Genomic DNA, 19,185 nt, shown 5'->3' on the forward strand with positions numbered 1-19,185 from the left:
CATGTAGAATTTTCACTGTAGTTCTTTTGCAGTTGATTTTCATGCGTTGGTTTTTTTGGCTGCTTCTGCTGTTTGCAAACCAGCATTCATGGGTGGTGGTCAAGACATGCAGGTTCTTCATTATGGGTACATCTGGGAAGCCACAATTGGTCAAATAAAAATAAACAAACATGAAAAAACCTGCACCTGCAGTTGTCACCACAAATGCAATTTCCATGCATGTTCCAAACCATTTCTCAAATTAAATTGAATGCGTTGATTCTGTGTGTTCATGCAGACAATTTCTGTATTTTACAAGGTTTGAACTGAAGTTTACTTTCACGTATTGCAGGCTTAAGACAGAGCCAAGATGGTGAAGGAACAGTGGTCAGAATTCACCTTTGTTACCTCCCCATGCTCCTGGAACTGGCAGTGTTACCCAGACTCACACCAATTACCGTCTTTTTCCATATTGAATTACTTGTAGTGGATAAGCTGTTGTATTGCCTCAGTTACTTGCAAGATTGAAAGTGAAACTCCTTAAAAGTATTATCAGCCATACAGCACTACATATTACAGAGACCCAAATTGCTGCTGTAACTGCTGGAAAACACACAGAGATCGTTTGTAATTTACCTGAATGCAACAAGATAAGGAATTTTAATGAAACATGAAGCTTGAATTATTCAGGAATATTATAAAGAGGTTTCTCATTGGTTTTGTACAGCATGATGAATATACTCTAAAGGAAGGATAGGGCTTGATCAGTGAAAGCAGAAAGAGAAAAGGGAGAAAAGGGTGCATCATTCAGTGAGCAGTACTGGGCAACTGCTGCTGGCAGATGGCCTGCAATGTTATTGAAGATTTCCTTCGAATTGTCAGCACATCTTCAGTACATCAGCCTGAAATTAAAAGGGCAGAAGAAAATTTAGCATAAAGTCCTCTCAACATAGCAATATGGGATAAGTTCACATCTTCGCAGATTACCCTCACCATAGTTGTGTTAGTCTTTTTTATTTTTTTTATTTTTTATTTTTACAATTTGAAATAGACATTTTTATAAACTTATTGATATCCAATGACTTCCCCTCTTCTCTTTCCATGGTTCATTTTACATATCTTCCATTCCTGCATATTTTACTATAACCATTCAAATCAATTTTCCATTTTTACACCATTCAAACATTAATTACACTGTTGAATTTATCTTAACGCGGCCAGCGTTTTTGGGTTTTGGGACCAAAGCTCACAATTTAAAAAAGAACTATTACAACACAAGGATAAACTTTTGTCGAGAATGTATAACCTTCTATTACAATGGGAAACAAAAGACGAACTAGTGAAAGCTTCAATGACCCACAGGGCAATGGATATAGGACACAATATGGATTTAAACCTCTGGGATAAACTCTGGAAAAGAAATTTGAAATTTACTGCATGTTACACATTGAAAGAGAACTATCTGAAAATGATTCACAGATGGTACCCAACTCCAAGTAGGTTGGCTAAGATGTGTAATGTACAATCAGATATGTGTTGGAAATGTAAAGAAAAGGAGGGGACCATTTTTCATATGTGGTTGACATGTAAAATGGTAAAAGAATATTGGGAAATGATTTATAACAAGTTGATTTTTTTTAAAAAAAAAATTACCTTCCCCAAAAGACCAGAGTCCTTTTTATTAGGAATAGCCCAGACAAAAATTCATAGGTGTCAGAAAATCTTGTTTATGTATGCAACAAGAGCAGCCCATGTTTTGATAGCCAAAAAATGGAAAATGAGCAAGGTCCCAGATAAAGAGGATTGGCAACTTAAGATGTTAGAATATGCAGAACTTGCAGGTTTAACACATAGAACAAGAGAGCAAGAAGAACATATGTTTAAAGAAGAGTGGAGAACATTTATTGAGTATGCAGAAAATAATTGTCCACCACTGTTGTGGTAGTTTTGACCTAGTGCTATTCGAGCACCATGCCTTGTGTCCAGTGGCGGACCTTTATGCACTGGCGGGGGGGGGGCAGCTGCGATGGCTGGGGCGGTGCGCTCCCCCCCCCCACTCCTCTTCCTCCGCCAGTGCTTATTTCTACATGACAGATGCTGGGATGGGCACACACCTGTTCACATGTTCCTTTACAAAAACTTGCTGATATTATATCTAACACAAGTGTGATACCTAGACTTGCCAGATACAAAAGAGGACAGGCCTCCTGGCTCTTTAATAGTTGTGTAGATGAGGGGATTTCAGCTTGCTTGACAAGCCACACCTGCTGGAGTACATACCCTCTTGGACCTCTGGCTGCCCATGTTAGATATAATATCAGTGAGCATCTGTGAGCCTAAGCTACCTTGGTGAGTGGTGCCACCTCATAAGCACCACTTTGTCTCCCGAGACTGCCTCCACACAGCAATTTATTCCCTTTTCACATTTCCTTGACTGTTGATTTCTGTGTTATAAATGAGCTTTCACAGAAGGTAAAAGCCACTTCTGGGAACATAGCAGAATATAACACAAGTTGAGTGCTCATTTCTGTGTTCATAGAAGAATAGAATTGCAGAGTTGGAAAGGATCCTGAGGGTGTTTCTAGCCCAACCCCCTGCAATGCAGGTATTTTTACCTGATGTGGGGCTTGGCCCTGAAATTAAGAGTCTCATGCTCTAGTGACGGAGCGATCCTGTGCATTTACGTCCAGATAAAATCTCTTTGCAAATACTGCAGAAATGAGCACTAAACTTGCACTGTGCAACTTGCAGGTGCAACCACAAACCAAAACGTAAGAGAGGGCAGAGAGAGGTTGAAGTTGTGGCAAACACAATGTTATGTACTGAGTTGAATAGGATCCAAACTGCAGCAGTCTGATTGGCCCTAGAACAATAGGATCCAAAATGCAGCAGTCTGATGGGTCCTAGAACAATAGGATTCAGAATGCAGCAGTCTGATTGGTCCTAGAACAATGCAGCAGTATGATTGGTTGGCAGGAACCACCCAATCCTGCTCCAGATAGAAGTGAATCCATAACCTGATTGGTTTACAGTAGAATTCCGGAATTAGCCAATCATGTGCAGCCCATTGTGTAAATAATGTATATAAAGCAGATACTGTGAGGGGACTTTCATTCATTCCTCCTCACCACTATTAGCTGAATAAAGAGCATGAAATCACTTTGCGACTCTGAGTATATTTCACACAACTTCCAGTTTTCCTACCAATTTTCCTGTTTTGAGCCTGGCACCAGCTCCTGCCACCGCCTAGGATGGCACTGCAGACCACATGGGGCTAGGTTGCACCCAGTCCAGTGATCCAGGATTTCGCCATTCTCTAGTAGATAGAAAACTTGTTCTAATTTTTAAACATTACTCAAGTCCCTGGAAACCTGTGTGATTCTACGTTCTTTCATGTTCAGTATGTGGACATTAGCATGATTTTTCTTAATTGAATAGCATTTGTGAAAATGTTACGACGACCCGTCAGAGTTAACTGCAAGAAATGCAAGGACATTTTTTTAAAATAGAAAAAGAAGATTACCGCCAGATCCACCAAAGCCAGTTTGTGGAGCAAAGACAACTCGAATACACTTGCTCTCATTTTAAGTGCACCATTTATCGCATGGACGTCACTTGTGTACTTTGAAAGTTCTTCCTGAAACACTGAATCCGATTTAAAAAGCCCTTTCTGCACAATGGTATTGACAGCAATACAAGAAATCAAACCTAGGTTAAAAGAAAAAGAAGAGCTGAAGAGCAAGTGATTTGAAAATTACATTTTTTACACATATTTTATTTCATGCCTTAGGAGTGTAAAATTAATAACAGCGATGCAGTGGCTTAACAATTAATCCTTCTTCCCAAGGGACCTCTGCAAATTGTAGCTCTGTGCGGGATAGTGGGGTCTCCTAACGACTCTCAGCACCTTTAATAAACTACAGCTCCCAGAATTCTTTGGGGAAAGCTGTGACCGTTTAAAGTGGTATCATAATGCTTGTATGGTGTGAATGTTGAGCCAGTCGCTTTCTCACACACTCTAATCTATCTCATAGGGTTGTTGAGAGGATAAAATGGTGGTTTTTCCTCAAGTTTTAAGGAAGGAAGGGACTGGCTCTTCTTAAGGTTCTGTTCATTTTCACTGCCAATCTCTGGTTTTGATCACACTTTTACCTCCATCTTAAAGAGACATAAACAGTATTGGCGATACTTACCAGAGTTGCAGCCACATGGCAGGGAGAGGAGCAGAAAGACAATGGCTGCCTTCATAGCTACAAGGACAAAGGAGTGCTCCCTGGGAATAGTCAAAATGCTCTGTGACTTTCTTCGGAACTTCAGACATGCAGCCGAGAGAAATATATAGGAGCCAGCCAGCAACACTGACTCCTCCCTCAATATGGCATGGCAGTTTACAAGGCTTCTTTGGCTGTTTTTGTTTCTAAACAGCATGCAGTCAGAGGAAGAGATTTACTGGACTTTAAAAGACTGAAACCCATTGCTAACATGCAACGTATCATTTTGTTGCTTTGTAACAATTATTGTCTATAGCTAAATGTTTAGAAACCAAGTTCTGCAAGTAAAGCTTTTTTTAAAAAAACTTATTTACTGTGGTGAAGAGGATTTATTTCTACACAAGAGTCAGATCAGAGACTTTCTGCTGACGCTATGAAACAGGATCTTGGCCATCGGCTGATTAATGCAACACTATACTTTCCCTTCTAGCTATACTTTATATTTCACATGCAGCTAATTGTGGAAAAATAGTGCCTCAGCACTAGTAAAAGGCTCTCGTGTTGAAGCAGCCGATATTATCAATTTTGTACTGCTCAGGTATGAAGCCTCTGAATTATTCCACTGCAGTACCTCAGGATAAAAATAAAAATAGATGCATTTTAAACAACAACAACAACAACAACAACAATTTAAGACAATGCATTCAGCAGCTGGGCAGGATGACCCTCTGTTGTATGATATGATCCCGCAATGGTTCTTATATACTTAGCTCAGGGGTCAGCAAGGCTTACCGGGCATGGGCCAGATCACTCCCGTGGAGATCCTCCGTGGGCTGGACCGGCGCAGCATGATGCCGAAAATTGCGTCTGCGCACGTCCATGGCGCCAGAAATAGCTTCTGCGCATGCCCAGATGCCTAAAATCGTGCCTTAGAGAAATTGGAGTTCTTGTTGTCACTGCACTGAAAAGGATATATCAAGAACTCTGGCCAAAAGTTTCACTATAAGGAATAATTCCTACTCAAGAGTTGAAATGAAAAACGTGTATATTCTGCTAAGAATAACAGTTTGAAGCTAGTGGTAAGTTTAAACACAACGTGTAAGTACAATAGTTTTAAAGTAATGGTAAGTTTGGATACAACGTTTAAGTACAGAAATAATGTAGTTTCAAATATACAGTGATATAGTACAAAGGTACATGAAATACCAGTGCACAACAATTGTTTTATACAAGTCTCAATAGTAGTCAAAAAGAGTCCACATTATATAAAATCAGAATAAAGAATAAAGAGTAAAGGATCAAATAGGGCCAAAAAGGAGTATCCGAAGTGTGAATCAGATGTACGACTCAGTAGTAGTAACCAGGACAGGGCCCTGTTTCGGAGACATGCCTTCTTCAGCTCGGTTTTTTTGACGACTATAAATCTGTTGGAAGTCTGTATCATTTAATTCTTTTATGTTTCTTTTTTGACATGCGTCTTAGATAATTGCATCCAAGTTTTCTTGCGTTTCTCTGTGCGTTTCGTGCCTTCACAGAAGCGATTTCCAGCGTCTGGGCATGTGCAGAAGCGATTTCTGGCGCCGCAGAAGAGAGTCCCTGCGCCGCGCTGCGCCAGTTTAGTGCAGCGTGTGGGGACTCGCCAAGTGGACGGCTCGGTTCGGAGGCGGCTCGGGGGCTGGTTAAACAGCCTCTGTGGGCTGCTTCCGGCCCATGGGCTGCAGGTTGGGGACCCCTGATTTGGCTGGTGTTCAAGTCCCTGCTCAATCCAAAAGGCTGACTGGCTATCCTTGAATCAGTTGCTGCAGCTCAGACAAACCTACCATACCTTCCAGGGCCATTGTGAGGGTCAACGGGGAGGAGAACCAAATATGTCACTTTGAGCTGCATGGAAGGAATTAATAAAAACAAACACTTTTGTTGGTTCTCTGCAAGCAGAGGCCGAGCAACGCATGTGCGCGCATGTGCAAAATGATGTCATGTCATCATGTTGAGCACACCGCGGGGCACCCACAAACTGGGGCCCAAGTTGGTGCCTCTGTCTCAGAGATATTGTGGGTTCAGTTCCAGACCACCACAACAAAGTGAATGTTGTAATAAAGATAGTCACACTTTTTTTTGTTTCCCAGTGCATCCAAAAGTCATGTTTACATGACTGATTAAGAATTTAATTCATTCCGGAGGTCTGTTCTTAACCTGAAACTGTTCTTAACCTGAGGTACCACTTTAGCTAATGGGGCCTCTCGCTGCCGCCGCGTGATTTCTGTTCTCATCCTGAAGCAAAGTTCTTAACCCGAGGTACTATTTCTGGGTTAGCGGAGTCTGTAACCTGAAGCGTCTGTAACCCGAGGTACCACTGTACAGTACTATTAATCCAGGCCCTTGAGGCCGCAGAGGTGGGAGGGGGAAAAACAGCTCCAGCACCAACCCACTCCTCTACTGTGTCCAGAAAAGGGGCAGTGGTGGTGCAGGGGGGGGGATTTCCTTACCTTGGACGTGGCTGGGCTGCCTGCAGTTGCACCCCCATCCTCATAAGGAGCAATATCTGTGACGTGCAATACAACGAGGCATGCCTGTACTTTGGCAACCACTTAATTGCCTGAGAAAAATTCATTTAAAGATGTTCAGAATAGATAAACTGAACTATGCATCTATGAAAATACCAGAAAACCTTTAAATGTATAGATACTGCATTGCAAAACGAGACAAGCAGGCTAGCAGATGACATTTTTTGTTTTTAAGGGTCTTGTCCCCCCACACTCATATTGCAACACTGGAGAAAGAGAAGAGCAAAGTGTTTTTCTGGTTCTGCTTAGATGGTGCTGGGGAGAGTGAAAACACAGCTATGTACCTCCCAAAATGAAGAAAGGGGCACATGGTTTTTAAAGTGAAACAGGACTTTAACATTGTACTCAACATCCCATACGATCAACACCCCATGCTTCTCCCACCATTTCTTTAAGGTAGAGAGGTTCCTTTATGGCCTGATTCAGGGCACGTCCCTATATTCCAGAGCTGTCAGCAGCAGGTGGAGGGAGACTGACAGATTGCAGAAGGTCCCAGAAACTCCACACAAGGCTTACACCCATGACAAAATGGAGCTTAGCCTGACTCAGAACGGAGACCATGAAGATGCATTCCTATTGGTTAAGTGCCTCGTGGTGATCTCGTAGAGGGGTCATACTATGTGGCCGTAGAGGGTCCCATGTGGCCTTTAACTCTTCCCAGCCACAAAAGAACAGCTATTTCTGGAGAGGACGGTTGGGATTAGAGAAACGGCTGAAGGGAGGCTTTGAAGAAACACACACACAGTCCCCAAATTGGGATGGTCTAGACATAAGCTAGACATACAGTTGATATGGAACAGCATGCTTTTGCTCTGGCTGACTGATGACAGGTTTCTCAACTCGCTTTTATCCAGCCCTTCATATTTACTGAATGTAGTACAAAGCTGTTAAAATAAAAGAATTTCCCAGATTCAGCTGAATGGATAATTTAGTTTCCGTGTTTAAAACAGTTTTTCCATTTCTATCATATGTAAAAGAAAATAATAAACAAATGCCTGAGAAAATAAAATGTATATTAACGTGGTACCTACAAAATAACAATGCAGAAGGCCCCAGATAAACTTCCCAGGAGATGGAATTCTAGAAACAATATTGACTACAAATCAATAGGAAAAAATATACATACAAATCTTTTAATAACCTACATGATTTAGAAGCAGCAATTCTAGCCCTGTACAGTGGTACCTCAGGTTACATACGCTTCAGGTTGCATACGCTTCAGGTTACAGACTCTGCTAACCCAGAAATAGTGCTTCAGGTTAAGAACTTTGCTTCAGGATAAGAACAGAAATCGTGGTCTGGCGGCGCGGCAGCAGCATGAGGCCCCATTAGCTAAAGTGGTGCTTCAGGTTAAGAACAGTTTCAGGTTAAGAACGGACCTCCGGAACGAATTAAGTACTTAACCCGAGGTACCACTGTATTCAGAAACTCTATAAAACCCTAAGCTATACTGATTATTTGGATACAGGGCAAATTAACTGTGTTGTGGAATAACCTGCCTCTTTCCATCCCATTCCCCTACCTGCATGTGCTCTTTGTAACATTGAAAAAGTTACAGCCACTGATCTGCAAAGTTTGCAGTCCTGTTGTGCAGCTCCTAACACAAACGCTGCCTGATCCAGCAATATTGTCAACATCACTCATTCAACTTCAAAATTGCACATATTGAGATGCATTTGTCTTTGGATTTCATTTGTATATGCACATAATGAAGTACACATTTAGAATGTTACTACACTTAAAGACAATTATGGAGGGGGAACTAATCAAAAACACAAAAGTGCAAATCTAAGAACATCTGAATCAGGTTCCTCAGCTGCACAGAATGCACATTAAATTTGACTTGCGAAAGTGACATATTTCATTCTTTACGTGCACATTTTCTCCTTCCACCAAGAAATACACAGTAACATTCCTGCCTCCTAAACCAGGCAGTCAGGCTATGCAGAGAGAGAGTTGTTTTCTCAGGACTATCCAGTGAATAAATGGCCACGTAGGCATAGCCAAAGAAGAGAAAAGGCATCAGAAGGTCAAAATAAGACACACTCACACACAAAATTTGCACATGGTCATTTATATGTATAGATATACATTTAGAAATAAATGCAGTTATTTAATGGGAAATATAATGCACTCCACCCTAGGGGTTAGAAGCTAACCAGGTGTTTGGTGTGCTTGCTCTACAAGTGCTGTGTGCTCGCAGTGTGCTCAAGTGGTTAAAGTGTTGGACTACGACCTGGGGGAGCTGGGTCAATAAACCCCACTGAGCTATAAAGCTCACTGTGTGATCTTGGTCCAGTCACTGTTTCTCAGCTTAACCGACCTCACAGGGTTGTTGTGAGAATAAATGCAGATGGGGAGAAACATGTGTGCTGTCTTGAGTTCCTGGGAGGAAAAGGGGGCTTTCCCAGCTGGATAAATGGCTCCTTACCACGAGTGTCCACTATGTTAAGGTTTTAGTTTTGTTTTAAATGTATTTTCTTTTGTGCTTTTAACTGGGTTTTTTAATGTGTAAATTGCCTTGAGATGGTGGTCTAGAACAGTGTTTCCCAACCTTTTTTGGGCAAAGGCACACTTGTTTGATGAAAAAAATCTCGAGGCACACCACCATTACAGCCCCGTGACGTCAGCGCGCAGCGTCGCGCCGGGAGGGACGCACGAAAGTGTAAGTTTCAATTATTTTCCCTCCCCTCCTGTGTAAAGGGTAATGCACTCTGCTAAGTAAAGGCACTTGCCACAGCAGCGTCAACGTCACAGCACCCACCGGCACCCAAGAGAGAAGGGGTCTCAGCAGCCCTTTTGCCAAGAAGAGGAGCAAGAACGAGAGGAGGAGGAGGAAGAGGAAGAGGAAGAGGAAGAGAGTCCCCCCCAAAAAAACATTCTCCTTTTGATCTTCCTTATTTGCAATTCCTCATTGCAAAACAGCGGTTGATATACAGCTGATTTTTTTGTTATCACAGTCCCCACCCCCTCACCTAGAAAAACACCACCTGTCAATTATTATTATTATTATTATTATTATTATTATTATTATTATTATTATTATTATTATTCCCCGCCACTCTGGGAGGCTGAAGCCCTTTAAGGCTTCCTTCTGTCCACTCTCTGTGAATTACCTGCCCAGAGCGGGTTTCTGGGGGGGGGGGCGCTGCTGCCGGTGTCCTCCCTGTCGAGTCTCGCCTTGCCCGGCGCGTGGCGGCCGCCCTTTCCCACACTCTGCCGGCTGCGCTGCCAAGCCCCACGGCTCGGCCTGTCAGCGTTACCGGGCTCGGCGGGCGGTAATTCCCGAAGAAAGCCGGCGGCGCTTGAAGAGCTGGCAAGCCCCCATTTGCATGTCTGTTTTCCGCAGCCCTTGGAGAGGATTAAGTTCCCTCCTTCCTGCCGGGGAACCTCCAAGCTTTGGGGGTGGGGGGGGAGGAGGCAGCAAAGCGAGGCAGGAAGGAGAGCGCGGCTTGGCTGGGTGAGCTTTGGCAGGGGCAGGGAATGAGAGCCGCGAGGCGGGCGCTGTGGACGGAAGCGCTGCCTGCCGAGCTCGCAGGCAGCCAGGCAGGCAGACGGCGAGAGCCCCGCGCTGGGCGGCCTCTCCTTGCTGCTGCCGCCCCGCCTCTCGCCGCCCGACTCGTGGCGAGCTCCCTCCCTCCCACATCCCATTGCTGCTCGCTTCGGCCGGCCTACTGGGCTGTCGCAGGCGGAAGGCCTGCGCATGCGCGAGGTTTTTGCGCCTTCCTCCAGTAGGCCGGCCGAAGCGAGCGGCGATGGGATGTGGGAGCTCGCTCGCTCGCCGCCGCCGCCCCGCCTCTCGCCGCCCGACTCGCCCGCCTCCCTCCCACGGAACACAAGGCAACGTTCCGCGGCACAGTAGTGTGCCGCGGAACACCGGTTGGGAAACACTGGTCTAGAAGGTGATTCATAAATCTATTGTAACAGCAGCAGCAGCAGCAGCAACAACAACATAAAATAAATAGATAAATAACTGTTGACAGGTGCTTCAAAACTCCTGCTTTATCTTCTATGGCTTCTGTGGGTTTTATCTTTAAACTGGGAAACCCTTCAAACAGCAGACTGTCCTCTGGCAGTCTTTCAAATAGAAACAAGCAGTGCTACCAGAGAGCTCCATATGTGAGCAGGGATTTTCCACATTCAGATTAAACACTTCATAACACCATTTTTGCCCTCTTGCATTTTAAAACCCCATTTATATTCTGCACCTGAGTCCACAGGGAGATGCACTTGCCTTGGGCTGGGCGGGGGGAGGGAAACCTTTCCTTATTTTGCAAGGAAATGCCTTACAGGGCATGCCACGGTGACCTACACATTGTCTATTAATTTTACAATGTTTGAAGCAGCCCCGTCTCCTTCAGATTTCATTCCCCCCCTCCCTCAAGAGACATCAGACCGCCCATCTTTTCTCTCCCTCAGGAAATAAGGAGAAGAACAAGGTGAATAAGGTCATGTTTCCTCATTTGTCATTTTGTGGGCGGAGCCGGTCTTGCTACCAGGTGTGTGTGTGTGTGTGTGTGTGTGTGTGTGTGTATATATATATATATATATATATATATATATATATACACACACACATACCCGAGCTGCTGTGCAGTCCAGGATCCCAAACAACTTGCTGCTTCTTGTAACCCTATTCAGAGCGTTCTTTGCCACCATGAAGCCAGCGCTTGTCCTTCTGCTCCTCACCCTGGCATTTTGCTGTTCCTCTGGTAAGCATTACTAATGGCCTTCATTTCCTCAACAAACTGAAGGAGCAAAAATAGAACAATTCAGTGTAGTGTCTTCAGAAGCAACATTTGTAAACAAAGTGCCAGAGAGCCTCAGGGAAATGAACTCCAAAACCAGGACCCTTCAGGCATCGGGCTCTCCAGGCAAAGAGTACCACCTGCCCAAAGGTAGGTACACAGGTGGCCAAATGCAAAGAGTTGTATTCAGCTGAGTTCTACACAGACCCATTGAAATTCAGGAACCTAAATTCATCCTATCCATTAACTTCAATGGTTCTACTTTGAGTAGAGCTAGCGCTGAAAACCACCTGATATGTGGAAAGGGGTCAATTATGGATACCGCTAGGAGCAAGTTTATGAGCCTGGATGGTTAGAGCGTGGGACAGCCGCATATTCCTGCACTGCAGATGATCCTCAGGGTCCCTTCCAATTCTCTGATTCTCTGAAATTACTGGCTCTGACTGTGTTGATGCGAATTAGCAAGGCTTGCTTGTGCATCTGGGAGAACAGCTGGGTTCAGAGGCGCTGTGACAGTGGAAGGAGTGTGAAGAAAAGAAGTGTGTGGGTTCAGGGAGAAGAAAGAATAGTTTTCAAAAAGGCTGGCCTTTGTATTCTAGCACTATGACCCACCTACTTACTTCAGGAAAATGGGGTGGTCCTCTCAGTGCCCAGAACAAGGAGACAAGGAGTTCACCTGGACTAACTCTTGAGACGGCCCTGCACTCAAGCACAACCCAACCCAAGTTCTCTCAGGAGCAGATCCCATTGGGCTTCATGAGGCTTACTCCCTACTAATTGTGTTTACGAATTGTGTTTAGTTGCTTTTGTGCTACTGCCTGGCAGCTCACAGGACGGAGCTCAGAAAGATCTGTGAATGTGACAGTCAGTGAGTTACATGAGGCACTGCCAGTTTATGGTGGCTCTAGTAGTGACATCTGCATTCTGTGGTGAGCTCCAGTGTGGGATCCAGTTTAGAAGTTACTCAGCTCACAGGAAAGCTGGGCCAAAGTGTTTTTTGTGTTTTCTGGGGGGAGGCAGTGCTACGTAGAGGAAGCTTAATGTTTGACTGGTCCTTCCTGAATGCACCACTTCCAGTGAGTGTGCCACCCTTTCATCATGGCTTCATGTCCCTGGCATGCAAACATAGCAATGAGCGAGTAAGCATGACACTCTTCCCTCATGTAGTGTCAGCAGAAGGAGTGTTTCTCCCACCACAACTCTACAGAGTTATAATTGGTATCCACATCATATCAGAGGTAGTGCATTCTCAGGTGAGCCACCACAAAGGGTTTAAATAAAGCATGCATTAAAAAAAAAATCTGTTTGGTTTTTATTTATTTTTTTCTTCCTAGCTTCTTTTTATCAGTGTGCAGTTGTTCAAGATATTATGTCTCTAATGCTTCATGGATCAGAGTCCGATGTGAAGAGTGCTCTTGAAAAATACTCTGCTTCAAAGCTTGCAATAGCTGCTGTTACCACGTTGAAACAGAGCGTCGACAAATTGTCACAGGAGGAAAAAAATGGCTACAAGACACTGGTGGTAATTCTGTCGTTTTTTTCTTGCTTATTTTTCCCCCAGTTGAAGATTACAAACAGGTTCAAAATTTTCAAACTTTATGTACAGTCTCTTTGTTAAAAACATTATGGTACAGATCAAAAGTCAAACAGCCCTCTCTATACACAAATTCTTATGCATAATCTCTCAATTTACAAGGCAAAGATATTAATTATTTCCACTTATCTGCCATGATGCAATCTCATACTTTTGGGGAAGCTTATTAATACTTTTGTTCATCAAAAAGTACTCTGTGCTTTTGTCTCCTGCTTCTTTTACGCTTCAGCACCCTGTACTGACCTACATTTCATTTCAGGAAAAAGTGCTGGAAAAATGCTAAGCCTTCTAGGAATTATGATCTTTGGATGAAGCCCAGATAATTCTACATCCTGACTGCCAGCATCAGTTGCGGAGAAATACTCCTCATCAATCTATTCTTTTCTTCCTCCTCTCTTGTATTGTCATTGATGAAGAAGTTTCATTTCCCCTGTGAAGCAATAATCATTATGCTACAGAAAACCTTGAGAATTTTTATGACATGTTCTTGAATCTTTCATGCTCAAATCACTGCCTTGCATTCCTGTGCTCAGGATTCATTTCTAAATTTGTATGATGAATGCATTTTGTCACAGCCAGTGCCAGATTTACATATAAGCTAAACAAGCTATAGCTTAGGGCCCCACTCTCTAGGGGCCCCAAAAACTATATACTTCTTCTTAATTGTATTTCATTATTAATATACTTCTTCTTAATTGTATTTCAGTTCAATAATTATCTTGATAAAATACATATTTTGTTATGTGCAAATGGCTTTAGGTACCTATGAGGTCCATAAATTACCATATAGCATATATTCAACACACACAAAAACAGTGACAATTTGTTGTTGACAAAGGACAGCTGGACATATAAAGGGCCCCATTACCTTCAGTAGCTTAGGGCCTCATCAAACCTTACATCAAACCCTGATTATGCTACAGAAAACCTTGAGAATTTTTATGCCATATTCTTGAATCTTTCATGCTCGAATCACTGCCTTGTAATCCTGTGCTCAGGATTCATTTCTAAGTTTGTATGATGAATGCATTTTGTCACAGAGGCTACTTTTGGGGATCTGGAGAACAAATCTAGAAGGGCAACATTCCCTCCATCCCTTAATAGTAAGTGACGATGGGTTCACATTGATATACTAAAGGACACAAGCCCAGCTCCAGAGTATTGGGTGCCCAGAACAGGCTGCCCTTGATAGATCCCACAGCAGCAATTGCTTCCTCAGTTCCCACTAGCATTTGGTGCTGTTGTGGGTGCAGCCAACAGCCTTTGCCTCCCCCTTGCATGCAAGCAGACACATGCACAGTGACAGTGTTGCTGTTATGTGCTGGGCAGCCACGTAGCTCTCCCAGCCTCTGGAGGCAGCACAGCTCAAGCCAGGTAAACCCACTCTGGTGCTTTATGTATTTGCATGACAAAGACATGTGATGCAGCCCTGCTTGGAGCTGGGCAGGAAAGTAGGAACTTTAATGTATTCTGCTTCCTCTGTGTAGCACTGGTCAAACAAAGGTTCTTCTTACAACGGTCTCCACAAGGTTTGGGTGATATCTACTCTAAGTGCAATAAGTTGCCACAGGATCCAGATGGTCACTGTGGAGCAAATAATAACTCCTCAAGTAGCATTGACCATCTTCAATGATTCTTAGAGCTCCATCTCGTGGCTTGCCAGTGAGATGCACAAAAGAAAATAAGGGAATTAAGGAATAAGCCCCAAGGAACACAACAGAACCCACAGCTGAGCAAATCTCCAGCAGATTGTGCTGCGCTTGAGTGCAGCCGCACACACATACTCTTAAGGCAGGCATGTACAAAGTCCGTTTTGGGGGCCTAATGTAGCTGGCCCGCCAGTCAGTTTAATGTGCTGTGGCAGTTTATTTCCCAGGGTAAAAAAAAGCTCAACAACTTCAATCCTAAAAAAAAAGGTTAACAACTTTGGTTGGCCCCTCATGGCCCTCTTTGGAAAAAAGTTTGGACACCACTGCCTTATGGGGTATCCAAGAGCACTATTTCAGACACGTGGCTCATATACTTAGGTATGTTTTTACCTTGTACATTTATGAATGTATTATTTTTATATATGAGACCTTAGAATTCGTATAACACCTTGTTCTGGGCAATGGGAGAACCATCAAATTCTCTTGAAGAAAGGTGGCTGGTCATCACAACGCCAAAATATTAATGCTAGAAATGAAGGAAGTTTTCCTTCATGTGACATTTTGCAGCTTAAAGAGAAGATGTTGCATTCAGCCACACAGGTGCATGTCTCAATGAGGTGATACTATGCACATGGAGAGCCAGATGTCTGAAATGTCCTCATTTTGGAACCTGTTTTACTGTACAGCGGTACCTCGGGTTACATATGCTTCAGGTTACATACGCTTCTGGTTACAGACTCCGCTAACCCAGAAATAGTGCTTCAGGTTAAGAACTTTGATCAGGATGAGAACAGAAATTGTGCTCTGGCGGCATGGCAAGAGCAGGAGGCCCCATTAGCTAAAGTGGTGGTTCAGGTTAAGAACAGTTTCAGGTTAAGAACGGACCTCCGGAACGAATTAAGTACTTAACCCGAGGTACCACTGTATTTCATTTGCAAATGCTGTCTCTGAAAGCATGCACTGAATTGTTTTATTTTTGCTTTTTGAGTGACTTGCTGCAAAGAGCCATAAGTGATTCTTACCAAAGAAGTAGCAGCATGCTAGGGTGATGAACAGAAGGACAATGTCAGTTTCTGGGCAGGGGGGGAGACACTTTAGAAGGTGAAAAACTGGGCGTGTAATTTATTTAATTGCATAGTTCAGAAACAGGAAATAGCAACAGATGTTCTACCCATCACATGAAAACGGAGGGCACTATAAACTTATTCACATCTGTTATCTTCCTTATTTCTTGAAGTGGGGGGAAGATGGGTGGGAGGGGAATCCTTCAACTGGTGGAAGAAAAAGACGAATAAATAAAGGCAATAAAAGGAAGGAAAGAAAAAGAATATATAAACAACACTAACAAAAAAACATGATCAGTTCACAGTATGGATACAATAACCATCAGCACATCTTATTTTGATTTTTTTCCTACACTGTTCTTTTTCCTTCCCCTTTTTGTGAAATCTACAGGTAAAAATCATTTTAAGAAGAAGAAGAAGAAGAAGAAGAAGAAGAAGAAGAAGAAGAAGAAGAAGAAGAAGAAGAAGTAAACCTTCCATTGGTTTGGAAAAGCAAATCTAGCAGAGACAGAGGGCTGTTTTAAACATTGCAAAATTTGTGGGCAACATGCTGAGTTTAGATATGGAAAATCCCATTCACATATGGACTTCACCAGCAGGTTGGGGGCAAAAAAAATCACTCTCTATTTGTATAGCTTACTTCACAAGGTTATTGAGAAGCTGAGATGTACCAGTTTTATGCAAATCAATGTTCTCTTTTGTCCTCATTTTTGGTAATGCATTTCCTCTAAGCAGTGATTTAATAAGGGCTGGATGTCAAGTCCAGGTTCCTGCATCCCTAGGTAAAGGTAAAGGTAAAGGTAAAGGACCCCTGACAGTTAAGTCCAGTCATGAATGACTCTGGGGTTGCAACGCTCAGTTTACTGGCCAAGGGAGCCCACTTTTGTCCGCAGACAGTTTTTCCGGGTCATGTGGCCAGCATGACAAAACTGCTTCTGGCAAAACCAGAGCAGCACACGGAAATGCTGTTTACCTTCCTGCCAGAGCGGTACCTATTTATGTACTTGCACTTCGACGTGCTTTCGAACTGCTAGGTTGGCAGGAGCTAGGACCGAGCTACAGGAGCTCACCCCGTCACGGGGATTCGAACTGTCGACCTTCCGACTGGCACTGTGGTTTAGACCACAGTGACAGTTCAGATGATGCAAGGAGACGCAAACAGGCCCCGCATCAGCACTTGGGTCAGCATGGGCATGTTGGAGCCCACCAAGGCTAACATCTTTTCCTTCTTATTTTGAAAAACATTCTATAGTTAGGGGGCAGCCAGCCAACCAGGCATGTGCATGGCTACAGATGTTCATTTTTAACACCCCCCCTAACCATGTCTTATTCTTTTTTTTAGAACAAAATAGTGTTTATTCCCATTTATGTGTATTTAGCAGCACAGCAACAGACTCCATTTCATTCTTGTAGGCATGGTAGTGCTATGATTTTAAATGATTTTAAAATGTGAAATTTCAGGTGCTTATAGTTGTTTTTTCTTTTAAATCGGGGTTGACAAACAGTTTTTGTTTGTTTTTTCACTTGCTTAAATTTATCATGAATGTAGAAACAGTTTTAAAGTGTGGAATTGGTGGTGGTGGTGGTCGTGGAGGAGGAGGAGGAGGAGATGGAGGAAATAAATGTTAACTGTGTGCTTCACAACTGATGTAGTTCATGTGCTCATCGAAAGGGGGTGCTGTCGGACCACTAGGTCCAAAGCCTAACATTACTTAACTGTACCACTTTGCCACTCAGAGAAAACAACTTTGCATAATCTACTTCATAGGGTTATGGTGAGGATGGAACGCTTAGAAACTCCTGCGAGTTTCTTAATGTATAAACCAAGCTATAACTGTCAGAAAAGCGACAATATATCTACCTGAAATGTTTTCATTTTTCATGTATATGGTTTGCAAGTGCTGAATCAGTTTCACATGTGCTCAGGCTTGCACGCCATGTCTCTGATTTCCTCCAAAACTCTGTATAAAGAAAATAACTATCTGAATATGTATTTGGTGGCATACAAACAAAATATGAGGCCAAAGAAAATTAGGAATGAATGAACTTAAGTTAGTGTTGCTGGAAAGGTAGTGAGATCAGGGAGAGTTAGTGCTCATTAAGAACTGCAGAATAGGACGTATATTTTTTTTTAATTGTGCTGTAGCACCCTATAGACCAACTAAGTTTGTTCTGGTGCATGCACACGAAAGCTTATACCAAGAACAAACTTAGTTGGTCTCTAAGGTGCTACTGGACAATTTTTTATTTTTTATTTCAACTGCGTCAGATCAACATGGCTACCTACCTGAATGCAGAATAGGATGATAGATTTTGCAAAGATCAATAGCCATAAGGTTTTCATGGTTATGATGTGGAAGTGGTGATGATGATGATGATGACGATGATGGGGAACAGAAATGAACAGGGGGCAGACAAGCTAGAGCCTACTAGTATTCTTCTCCTGTGTTGGAGGTGACCAAGGGTGAGTGAAAAAAGCCCAAGCTTGAAGCCTAAGGTGGATAGGGGCAGAGGAAGGGCTTATCTGGACCCTCCAATATTTTATTCAAGTTGGCACCCCTGCCAAGATAACTAATGGGTATAAATAGCAAGGAAGCATTTGTGTTAAGAACTGGTGAACAGGATCATGAGGTTTGCAAAGATCAGTGGCTATAAGATTTTCACAGTTACAAGGAGCAAATGGTTGGGGACTGGGCAGGGGAAAAGGCAAAGGCAGATTATTCCATAGCAAGGTAAATCGAAAACGATCAGCATAATCCTAGGCATTGTAAACCGTCAAAAATGTCTTGACTTTGGCAAGAACTGATAGCACAACTGCTGCTTCTAAATTATTCAGGTCATTAAGTGATTACCTAAATTAAAGGATTAGTTTGTATACATGGACTTTTCTTCTTTGGGAGTTGATTTGGACGGAGGCATGTGTGCTTTCACTCATTTATGCTTTATGTCCTCCACAGAAAATTAAACTGGTACTAGCTGCCTCCATTTTGTTCATTTTGTGTGTGTGTGTGTGTGTGTGTGTGAGAGAGAGAGAGAGAGAGAGAGAGAGAGAGAGAGAGAGAGAGATTAAGGGCTTCAGACTGGGCACTTCAATGATGGAGTAGCATTGAAGGAGGAGGGGAATTAAGAGACAAAGCTTCTCCATCAGTCATCTACCAATAGGACAGATGCAAACATTCTCGCCCCCCCCCCCACTAGGTGATCCTTCTGATGGGTGAGTCCAACAACTCTCTACACATCTTTTACTGTAGCAGGCAGGTAGCCAACAAGGTGGAGATGGAAAGAAATTTCATGTTGGTGGAAATGCTGGAGAGAACAGCTCTCTCTCTCTCTCTCTCTCTCTCTCTCTCTCTCTCTCTCTCTGTGTGTGTGTGTG

General features: G+C 43.1%; 1 long non-coding RNA gene across 1 annotated transcript; it reads right to left on the reverse strand.

Moving 5' to 3' along the window:
- Nucleotides 1-78: 78 nt before the first annotated feature.
- On the reverse strand, nt 79-4,856 carry LOC309514579. The gene is made up of 3 exons (XR_014212073.1): nt 4,173-4,856; nt 3,503-3,687; nt 79-881 (listed from the first exon to the last, which is right to left on the reverse strand). It is a non-coding gene; the product is annotated as an uncharacterized lncRNA (long non-coding RNA).
- Nucleotides 4,857-19,185: the final 14,329 nt, after the last annotated feature.

The sequence above is a fragment of the Podarcis vaucheri genome, assembly GCF_965113315.1.
Source record: "Podarcis vaucheri genome assembly, chromosome: 1".
In the NCBI taxonomy this organism is placed as follows: Eukaryota; Metazoa; Chordata; class Lepidosauria; order Squamata; family Lacertidae; genus Podarcis; species Podarcis vaucheri.